General features: G+C 42.4%; 1 protein-coding gene across 1 annotated transcript in view; it reads left to right on the top strand.

Annotated features, from left to right (window-relative positions):
- The first annotated feature begins 9,489 nt into the window (after window positions 1–9,489).
- The window catches only part of FERMT1 (FERM domain containing kindlin 1), a 1,173,069-nt gene continuing 1,171,277 nt past the window's right edge, over window positions 9,490–11,281 (top strand). The window contains exon 1 of the mRNA XM_044056523.1: window positions 9,490–9,601. The gene's annotated coding sequence lies outside the window, so the exon portion shown is untranslated. The remainder of the gene's footprint in view (window positions 9,602–11,281) is intronic.

Raw genomic sequence — 11,281 nt, 5'->3', positions numbered from 1 at the left:
AGCATGGTTTCATAACTATTTATCTGGCCATCAACAATCTGTTCTATGGCAGGGTGACCTATCTCCACGCCTTCCTTTATCCATTGGTGTCCCCCAAGGATCTATCTTGGGCCCTCTCCTTTTCTTCCTCTTTATTAATAATCTACACACAGCTACTCCACATGTTTCTATAATACAGTATGCAGATGATTCAACACTTAATCTGTGCTGCCACTTCTCTATCAAATCTTCATTCTCAAACATAGGAATCTTTCACTTCTGTTGAAACATGGTTAGCCAATGCCCATTTAATCCTGAACCCAAACAAAACTAAATTATTACTCTTCCAACCTAACAAGTCATCTATCTCATGCCCAATATCATAACAGCAAAAGACAATACTGTGATCTCCCAGACAACCCATACAAAGCTTCTTGAAGTGGAAATAGACAATACCCTAAAATCTGACTGGCATGTCTCCCTAACTATAAAAAAAGTCCATAGGAAACTTGGAAGTCTATATAGGCACAAATGTTTCCTGACCACAATGGCCATAATTGCATTAGCACAAACCCATCTGCTCTCCACTCTACTGTATACCTCTCCAATTTTAACTAATCTAAGGAAAACTGACTTATCTAAGCTAGAAGCATGTTATAATAAAATTGCTAAGTTTACATCTGACTGCCTATATAGAACACATCATTGTACAGCTTTAAGGATACTAGACTGGCTTGAGCTTCCCAACATTATTCTTTACAACCAACTCTCTCTAACTCACAAAATTGTTACACAACCAGCTAGAACCCCTGCACTACAAAATCTCATCCTTCCTTACAGTTCCAGCAACCACTTCACTCTAACAATAAGAACTTACTCACCATCTCCAAGTCCAACAACACTGCAGGAGAATCTTTATTTTCCAACTATATATCTCGTATATGGAACTCCCTTCCTAAATCCATTCTCTCAATCTCATCCACTAACTACTTTAAGCCATCATTTAAAGCTTATTTAAAACATAAGTGGCTATGTTCCTGTACTAACTTCTCATGAGCGCTCTGATTCATTACAGTATACCCAACACATATCTAACTTCTCTCCTGGTGTTTAATCCTTTGTTCCTACCGGCCTGTCTTAACCTTATATCTTGAGATAAGTCATACCTACAAATAGTACTAGCTATGTTGAAAGCCTAGGTTTTGTTGTCAGGATGTAACAAATTTGTATGCTCTTATGTATACTACATTTTGTTTATTTTATACTTTGATTATTGTAATGTGTGCACGAAAAAAAAAAGTTATGTCTTACTATAATGTTCCATCTGTGTTGTAGATCTTTGTTTGTTCATTACCATTAGGACCTCAGTTCCGTCCTCAGAACTGTTACGGTCATTTCCAAGCTCGCACCAGTTAAAAACTCTCAGCTAAGACCTACTCATACTACCCCTCACCTAGTTACTTCAGATCGAGTTTTCCCACCCTTAGATAAGAGATGCAGTAATAGAAAAAAATAATAGGAGGCTCTGTCTGAGCAAATACCCTAACCAGGAGTTCCTAAAGTCCACCAGGAGTCCAGGCAGGGGGAAGGAGAGCGGGAAGTAATGAATGAACAAAGATCTACAACATAGATGGAACGTTATGGTAAGATATAACTTCTTTATCTGATGTTGTAAATCTTTGTTTATTCATTACCATTAAAACCGAGTCCCCAGCTACTTGAGTCCTGGGTAGCCCTAAGGAAGGATATTCCTGAGCACCAAAGAACCAAAAGATGCTCGTCCTCTGAAGGCCAAATCCAATTTGTAATGAGATATAAAGGTATGAGGTCTTGCCCAAATGGCTGCTGTGCAGATATCATCCACAGAGGATCTGGAATAAAATGCTATAGAAGTAGCCATAGATCTGGTAGAATGACCCTTTATCCTGGAAGGTAAGGATAGCTTATTCTGTTGGTAGATAATGGTAATGACGTTTCTAAGCCAGGAGGATAAAGTCACTTTGGAAACAGGTTTACCCAATCTGGCTCCTGTAAAGGCCACAAACAATTGATCTGTTTTCCTGAAAGATTTAGTCTTGTGCAAATAACAACGAAGTTGCTGATGCACATCAAGGGTGTGCAAAACGTACTTCCCTCTGTTAAAATGCTGAGGGAAGAAAACCGGCAGACCACTAGATTGGTTAATGAAAAAGCCAGAAATAACCTTGGGCAAGAAAGAAGGGTCAGTACGAAGAGACACCCTATCTGTGTGGAAGATCAAGTAAGGACTCTTGACACTCAAAGCCTGCAGCTCAGATACTCTTCCCGCTGAGGTAAGTGCTACTAGAAGTAAGGTTTTTCCATGACAAAAATTGGAAATCACATGAATAAAAAGGCTCAAAAGGAGAACCTGTGAGAGACTGAAGTACCAAAGTCAAGTCCCAGGGTTCCAACGGAGGCTTGACCGGAGGTTTAACATGTAATACTCCTTTCAAAAAGGTCTTGCATAGACAGTGTGACATAACTGAAGAATTATCAAGACCATTATGAAAACTGGTGATAGCTGCTAAATGTACAGTGATTGTCAAAGCTCAGGCTCCTGCATGCAAAACAGTAGGCAGGTATTGTAGGATCTTTTGAATAGGCATATAGAAAGGATCTAAGTTCTGATCTTTGGCCCAAATAGAGAACCTAGTCCATTTACTAGAATAAACTTTCCTACTGGAAGGTTTGTGTGAAGCCAGAAGAATTTCATGAACAGGAGATGGGATGTCAGGCAGCCTGGCAAACACTGGAAATGAAGGAACCAAACTGTGAGCTTGAGACTGTGCAGGTTCAGATGAATCAGTCCCTGAGGATGAGATAATAGGTCTTGGGAATGATCCAGGATCCATGGACTGTGAATCAGATGAGGCCATAGGGAAGACCCGGTAGCCAATCGTGCGTTAGAGCGTCCCTCGGTGGTTCCCTCTGAGGGGGGATCAGGGCAAAGTAGCTTCTGTATTTGTAGTTTGGGGGGGGGCAAACAGGTCGCAGCAAGGCTTGCCCACTGTTGGAAGATCCGATCTGTTGTTACAGGGTTTAGGGACCACTCGTGAGGCATCAGGATGTTCCTGCTCAGATTGTCCGCAATAAGGTTGGAACTCCCAGGAATGTGTGTTGCTATAAGGAAACGGTTGGAAGCTATCGCCCAGTGCCAAATCCTTATGACTTCCCGACACAGGGAATAAGACCTGGTTCCACCTTGCTTGTTGATATACCAGATGACTGACATGTTGTCTGACTGAATTGCAATGCTCCCAGTGGGTAGGGATGCATGGAAAGCTTGCAATGCTAGGAGAACTATCCTCAGTTCCAAGACATTTATGTGCAAATTGGCCTCCATGGGGGACCAGGTGCCTTGGACAGCCTTTCCCTGGAAATGTCCCTCCCACCCTAACAGAAAAGCATCTGTGGTCATCATGGCCGTGGGCTGGGGAAGACAGAATGGCCGGCACCAAAGATTCATTTGTGGGTTCATCCACCATAACATTTCTTCCTTACAATGGTTTGAAAGACGTATTATGTGGTTGAGTGGGTAAATTAGCAACGACCATTTTGCGGAAAGGAGCCACAGTAGGATTCTCATGTGCAGTCTCGCCAGTGGTACCAATGTAATGGCAGCAGCCATGGAGCCTAAGAGTTGCAGTACAAGACCTGCTGGTACATACGTCTGAGAAAAAGGTCTTGGATTTGTTGTGTTACGTTCAAAAACCTGTGAAGGGGAGAGAAGCTTGACAGGATGTTATGTCGAAGACCGTTCCAATGAATTCCAGTGTCTTCGTTGGAGACATTGAGAGTTGTCCTTGTTGATTGTAATCCCCAAGTGGAGAGCGAGACCTTGAGTTTAAGAAGATTCCTGGTCGGAGCGGTAAGGAGCCAATCATCTAGATAGGGAAACACCTGAAATCCTTGTAGTCGAAGATGAGCTACCACAACTGCCATACATTTGGTGAACACTCAAGGGGCTGTCGAGAGACCGAATGGCAGTGCCTTGAACTGGTAGTGATTGGTTCCCAGCCGGGAGCGGAGAAACCTCCGGGAGCAGTGATCCATCTTTATGTGGTAGTACACGTCCTGGAAGGTCTATAGAGCACATCCAGTTATCCCTCCATAGGAAGGGAAGAATGGACTGTATCATGACCATCCGGAAATTTTGAAGTTTGATAAATTTGTTCAATAGGCTGAGATCCAGGATTGGTCTCCAGTCCCCTGTCTTTTTTGATACAAAAAAGAACCTCGAGTAAAACCTGGATCCTGTCTGGTCTGGTGGTACTAGTTGGATGAGTCTTTTCCTTAGCAGCTTTTCTATTTCTAAGGCTGCAAATTCCCTCTGATTGGGTGGTACATTGGGGATGGGAGTTAAATCTAATGGTATTTGGTAGCTTGTGGATATTATTCTCTGCACCCAAACATCGGTAGTAACAAGATGCCAGACTGGTAGATGCAGATAAAAATGACCCCCGACTGCTTCCAGAGGAAAGCCATCAGGCCGCTGCTCAGGACAGCTGGTGGGGTCTGCCGGAGAAAGAATCTCTAGCGCTCTGGTTACACGGACCCCCCTCTACCCCGAAAGGGATGTCTTCCATATGACTTTCCCCCTCTGCCCCGGGGGGACTGTTCACCACGAGTGTCACGAAAAGGTCCTTGGGATTTCATGAACCACATTTTTCCTCCCTTCTGGTTCCTGGAGTGGGACCTCTGGGGGTTGGAAAGGCGTATGCCCACAGCAGACAAAGTCTTTCCATCTTTCTCACTACATGTAAGTGTGCCTCATAATTTGGGTCCAAAAAGTGCAGATTCATTGACAGGTGCATTGACGAAGGAAGATTTAAAGGGGTCTGCAAAGTCACACAACCGCATCCAAGCATTACGTCTCATGACAACGCTTGATGAGGCAGCTCGAGCTGCCGCCTCAGTGGAGTGAAATATCAAATGCATCAAGGAGTTTGAGATGGATTCAAGGGTAGCTAGCTGTGAATCGACAGTATCATGCACCTCATCAGGCAGTACCCCACCAAAGACGGAGACATTTCGGAAATTAGGTCTCTTTGGAGGCGAGTAAAGTGTGCCAGATAGAACAGTGACTGAATGGTGAATGAAGCTGAAGCATAAGTCCGTTTCCCTAGTCTGTCCATGGTCCGGGACTCTCTGTTTGGAGGATGGATGGTGGAACTATCTTCTGCCAGTTCCTTCTTGGTGGCCGCCGCCATGACCATAGAATCAACTGTCAATTGCTAGGACCAGTGGGGCTTGTCTTCAGGTGCAGATAAAATTTTTTGTCTAGCCTCTGAGGGACAGGTTCTACATTGTCCAGGGCCTTCCACGCACGCTGCACAATGATTTTAACAAGGTCATCTGCTGTTGGAGTTACCCAGGAAGTAGATGGCTGGGCATGAAAGGCCTGCAGGAACACCGATTCCTCAGAAGAAGGGTTATAGGACTTCCAGTCTCCCTGCTGCTTGAGGATTTCGAGAATGTCTCCGAATGAGATGTCATCTGGGAAGACCGTGGGGACCCTTCCACCTCATCACAATCAGTGTCTTCGGTGATAGATTCCTCCATTGAATCAAGGTGCTTCCTCTTGCACCGTTTCTTCTGGGGTGGCTCCCCAGTGGGATCTTCTGAGGAGGACTCCGGAAAAAGGTTCTTGTGATTCCCGTGCCCGGGGTCCCAATCTAGAGGGCTGGCAGAGGTGCATGATAGGGGAGGGTTCTGATACTGATGTCATTGGTGCTGACTGCGAGTCCACTACCTGTACAGCAGGCCCACCTGAGGAGGGATGGGAGAACGGAACCGGGAGGGAAAACCTCGGAACTGGGGTCACACCTCGCCGTGAGGACCCCCACCTCTAGGTGAGGAGGTCTGAGAGAACTGGAAGTCGTCGGAGCTGTGGACATAGATGGTGCCAGCAAGAAAATAGGTGCCAGGCTAGGTACCAAGGTACAGATGGTCCAAGCACTGCTTTGGGAGAGCATCAGTTCCACCGGAGCCGATGCAGCAAGGGTGGATGGTGCCTATAGGGAAAACACTGCTGTCGGAACCGAGACAGTATGCACCAGAGTGGAAATACCTTGTCCTTGGCAGGTATTCGAGTTCTGGAGCCAATGGAGCCGAAGAAACTGTCAGCACCATGGCTGGGGATGGTGCCAAAGCAGGTACAGTCATCGGAGCCAATGTCAGATCCAAGGACGGCACTGAAGTCAGTGGTGCCGAGGTCGGAACCAAAATAAGGGTGAATATCATGGATGGCACCGAGGGAGAAGACACAGAGCCTGGTGCAGAAGAGGTCTGCGCCGAGGGTGCCGGCGAAGCACAGAGCCAACTCGGTTCCGTAACTGACAGAGATGCAGGAACTGAGTGACTCCGTTTTTCTTTATGGTTTTTTTTTTTGGTTTTTGGAGGGAGTGAGACCTCCGACCCAGATAGAGCCTCTGAAAAAAGGTGTCTAGAGTAATCTGTTTTTCCTTATGTTCTTTGGTCTTTGGAGGGGTGAGACCTCCGACCCAGATAGAGCCTCTGAAAAAGGTGTCTTGAGTAATCCGTTTTTCCTTATGTTTTTTGGTCTTTGGAGGGGGTGAGACCTCCGACCCAGATAGAGCCTCTGAAAAAGGTATCTTTTTTAAGATAATTTTATTTCTACGTTCTGCTAGTGTACAATTACTAAAACTAGCACAAATGTCACAGTCAGCTTTAATATGATCCACGCCCAAACAGTAGACACATGCGTATCTGAGTTAGGCATCTTATGTCCACACTTGTCACACTGTTTAAATCCCAACTTAGCTTTGTCTGACATAGTAAGGCAACAAGGCTATCCTATAGAAAAATTAAGGGAGAAAATACCAAATTAAAAAAAAATACCACTGTAAAAATGAAAGGCCTGTCAAAGACAGGAGAGAGGAACAGTACCAATAAAAGATAAAAAATTAAATTACCAAGAAAAAGGGTAGGAAATAGGTTTAGGTTATAGGCGACAGTGAGAAAAGGCTAACTTGACTAAAAATTAAATAATTTTGAAGAGAAACTGTCTTAAAATTAATAATTTTCTACTTAGCTTTGAGAGAGATGGCTAGCACATCTGACTAGGAACACGGCAAATGAGATCTGAAGTAACTAGGAGAGGGGCATTATGGGTAGGTCTTAGCTGACAGTTTCTGGCTGGCGCGAGCTTGGAAACGACAGTATTGGTTCCGTGGACGGACCCGAGGTCCTAATGGTAATGAATAAACAAAGATTTACAACATCAGATTTTACTGTGACTCATGGAGATTTTCTCCCCAGGCCTCTGCTAAAAAAGGACCTGTGTCCAGTCAGACTTTCCCAATAAGCAAATGTTAAATAAATAAATAAACTTGTTTATGAATTTTTTCAGCATTATTTTTACAGGGGGCGGCAGCAAATAGAGAATATCCAGGTGAATTAAACATACCTAATGGTGACTGGGTCAGAGTATTAGGATAAAGCATACAAACTCATGTATGGCAAGAAAGGAAAACTGGGCACATTATTTCCAGTACTTCAGATTATATTGATACTTAACTGGAAACATTCAAAGGAAAATGCTATGTATCAAAGACTCTTCAGTTTCTGGGGAAACCTATATCTGGCAAATCTCATGACTGTCCTTGATATGATAAAACGTTACTCAATTCAAAGGAGTTAATCAAACACATAAACAAGAGAAGATACTTAAACCACTTGAAACTAAACTCTGACCAGGAATGGCTGGTACTGAAACTGCCACCTCACTCAGACAGCCCAAGAGATTGTACTACTGCTTGATCATTGTATTAGTAATACTGAGTTTTGGTTATTTTGTAAGGCACACAGTATTGCAGATCTGTGACTCATACATCAGAGCATTTGAACCACAGTTCTGGCTTTTAAAATATCATAGCAGAGGAAAAGAAGGAGAATGTTCTTATTTTGGCTAATAGATGTTCTTCAAATAATAGAACAAATCTGTATAATAATAAGCATGCCTCTCAACTGCTATGATATTGGTAATAGTGTTATAATAGTTGGCCTCAGATTTAGCTTAGTACCTCCTGCATTTACTAGATTTCCTGATTCGCTTCATAAAGTAAGATCTGTTTAAAGGTACATACATCATTAACTAGTATGAACTTATGATATAAACCAGCTCCATGGCACAGAAGGATGGATTCCCTAACAACGGCACAGGTAACTTGGGTTCAGCCAGAGCCCTCAGCACTGGAGGAACCAGCCAGAGAGAGAGAGAGAAAAAAAGTAATGCAAAAGCTAAAACTGCTCACATTTTCTTGGTATATGGTAGTAAGGCATATCTAAGGACACAGTCTTATGACTGTATATATAATACAGACAATAGATCTTGCCAAAACTTGATAGCTTATTGAAAGGCTATTATGGAGTTGTGTCACCCACCTGAACAAGTACCATCTTCACTGCCTATTCCATATCTACCCTTGGGAAGTTGGCAGCAGTGCCATTTTTCTGTTTACTGCAAAATCCCGGAGGCTACCTGGATCCCTGCCTTGAGGGGCTCTCACCTAAGTGTAATAAATTGCCTCAGTTTCAGTAGAAAATGTGCAAGGTTTAAATAAATATATAACAGAAACAAGCCTATCACTAAGTACATGAAGTCAAGTATATGAAGACCTTTATTTCTGAAAAGCAAGAAAGTTTTTCTCTTTGGTAGGATTTTTAATGCCCAGATGGTCAGATTTATTGTGATAAGGAATGTTTTTATAGCCCTAGGTCGGTTATTTAGTAATATGTCTACATATGTACCCTTAAATGGGTCTAGCTTTACGGAGAAAATCGTCAACGTGTGTGTGTTTTCGAATGAGGGCATTTCATTATTTTTAAAGGAATACACATCAGCAACTATTGAAACCTTACTGATCTTGATGACACTGTTTGGGGACTCCCGCCACTTACAGACTAACAGCCCAGTTGCCACCGATGGTGTACCGATTATAACTTTGCACAGCTGATAGAATGCCTGCACCGTACTTGCTTCACATGTGAGTAAGTGCTAACAGGTTATTTCGTTCGTCACTGCCCTCTCTGCCACCGGTGTACAATGCCACTTACCTATCTTGGTCCTGCTCAGGATTTGAGAACCCCTCCCCCACTGCCATTACATTAAACAAAGCAGTTAAAATGAGCAAGTAGTTTCCTGCCCTGCTGCAGAAGAAATATATATACCTTGAGGGTGTGTTGACAACTTCTTGCAATCAGTAAAGAGCATAACTCCAGACAACTTGAAGAGAACTATTTGGTGCTTCAGGCAAACAGAGGGAAGTTATATCGCTTCACGTTGTATAGTGTAACAAGAGTAGTACTACTACAGTAGGTTATCGGCCGTTCGCCAGAAACTAATCAACACTTACCTGTAGATGAAATCTGTGCGGGGTGGTACTGTCTGACCTGTGCAGACTGGGCGGGAGTTCCTCAACGACTATTTTGGCTACGCTCACTCTCGGCCTTAGTTAGAACGTGACCAACTGTACTGTCCGTTAGTCTGTCTGTGCTGAGCACGGACACAGTGAAGTTACTTGGTCTTGTTAGTACACCGTGAGGAACGGGTGCAAATAAGGAGTACTGATCGTTTGTAGTAAGTTCTGATTTATATTATTCTGCTACTCTTAAATCAATTCATTGCTCACATTTATCAGTGGCGTGTCTTGTGGGAATTCAACGAGTCTGAAGTGAAAATAATTGGAGAGGCTGTGATTTTTTTTTCTGCTTGGTAATGTTTTATTAGATAAGTTAGTGTCCGTACTGTAAATAAAGCCATATCTTCCTTTAATTAGTGCGCTTTTTTTGTTTCCCATGAAACCAAGCTGTCAAAATAGATTTTTTATTAACTCTACCTTTTGTTGTCTGGTTTGTAACATAAAATGTGACGCTTTACCCCCTCCGGTTAAAAGAATTAGTAATGCGCAGTGTTCTGCATCAAAGGTGCAGTGTGACGACCAACTTTGAAATGCGATCTCATACCTTTCTCAAGTACTGACTTGCAAAGCAGTTAGGAGCCATTCATGACCTGCTTTCTAAATAAAGGGATGAGGCAGGAACTTCCAGGGGAATGTGGCGTAACCTGATTTCTAGATCGCTTTGGACCACTTAGCTTTTCCACATTGGTTTTAAGTGTGTACTGCAATAATTTGTAAACCCTTTTATTTGCACGTAGAAAAACACCGCTTTTGTGGAAAGACCCACAAAAATAAGTAATAAACCCATTTCAAAAATAATGAAAGGCAGCATTGAGTGGAAATGCACCTGTACTAGTTGTAAAAGGAATGACTGGATTTTGCACAAGGGATAGTATGTATGCGGCTATTAATACTTGCAGTATTAGGGACATGATCTGGGTGTATTTTACTGCGATGTTGACGATATTTAGGAAGCCTCACTATAGCATACTTTGCATAGATAGCAATTTTACTGTACCTGATAGCAGTTGTTTGATAACTTGGTAATATTTCCTCATAGTTTGACATATCTGTGTAGTTTTGTTGATTTTTGCCTAGTGTTCAGTACCAAACTGTTTACTTTTCTATTTTATATGTTTGGATATATCTGAAAGTAGTCAGCAGCACACTCCTTTACAATGAAGGGCAGAGTAAAGATAATTACGCTTGTTCTGTAACTGTTGGGTATTAGTTGTTGCTTCGCTGATCCAAAAGTGTAGCTAAACATACTCTTTGTACTCTACTGAGTAAAACTTTCTAAACGTTACTTAGTATGGCCCAAAAAGCCATGGTTTCTGTATGTCCACAAGTGCCAAATTAATACCTCCAGTAAGAGTTAGATAAAACAAAGAAAAACATATTCAGTGATTTTAGAGGGAGAATGATGCGCACATTTGTTAATTGCTGGGATAATGTGTCTTTTTTTTTAACTACCAGGTGGATTGGAGGACAGCAGTAAGAGCTCACATTTATTTATTTATTTATTTATTTATTTATTTATTTATTTATTTATACTTGTTGACCGGGAGTGTCCGACTGGACGTAAGTCCATTTTCAGCGGAGGCCTGGGGAGAAAAGCTCCAGAGTTAAAATAAACAGACAGTAGTTACATTGGATTACATAGCGATTAGCAATTTACATAGCAATTACAACATATTTAAAGATGAAGAACATAGTACATCAGTAGACAACTAGAATCTATATCTGTGAAGTACATAACAGACATTAACAAATGTTAAAATAAGAAGTTCCTGCTGTATAACAAGTACTAGGCTTATGAGCATCTGAGCTTGCTATAATCAAGGTAGTTAGTGGAGTGG

Source organism: Protopterus annectens, chromosome 1.part2 (assembly GCF_019279795.1).
Source record: "Protopterus annectens isolate FY-2018-M chromosome 1.part2, PAN1.0, whole genome shotgun sequence".
NCBI lineage: Eukaryota > Metazoa > Chordata > Ceratodontiformes > Protopteridae > Protopterus > Protopterus annectens.
The sequence above is the reverse complement of the archived record's forward strand: the minus strand, read 5'-3'. Positions and strand labels throughout refer to the sequence as shown.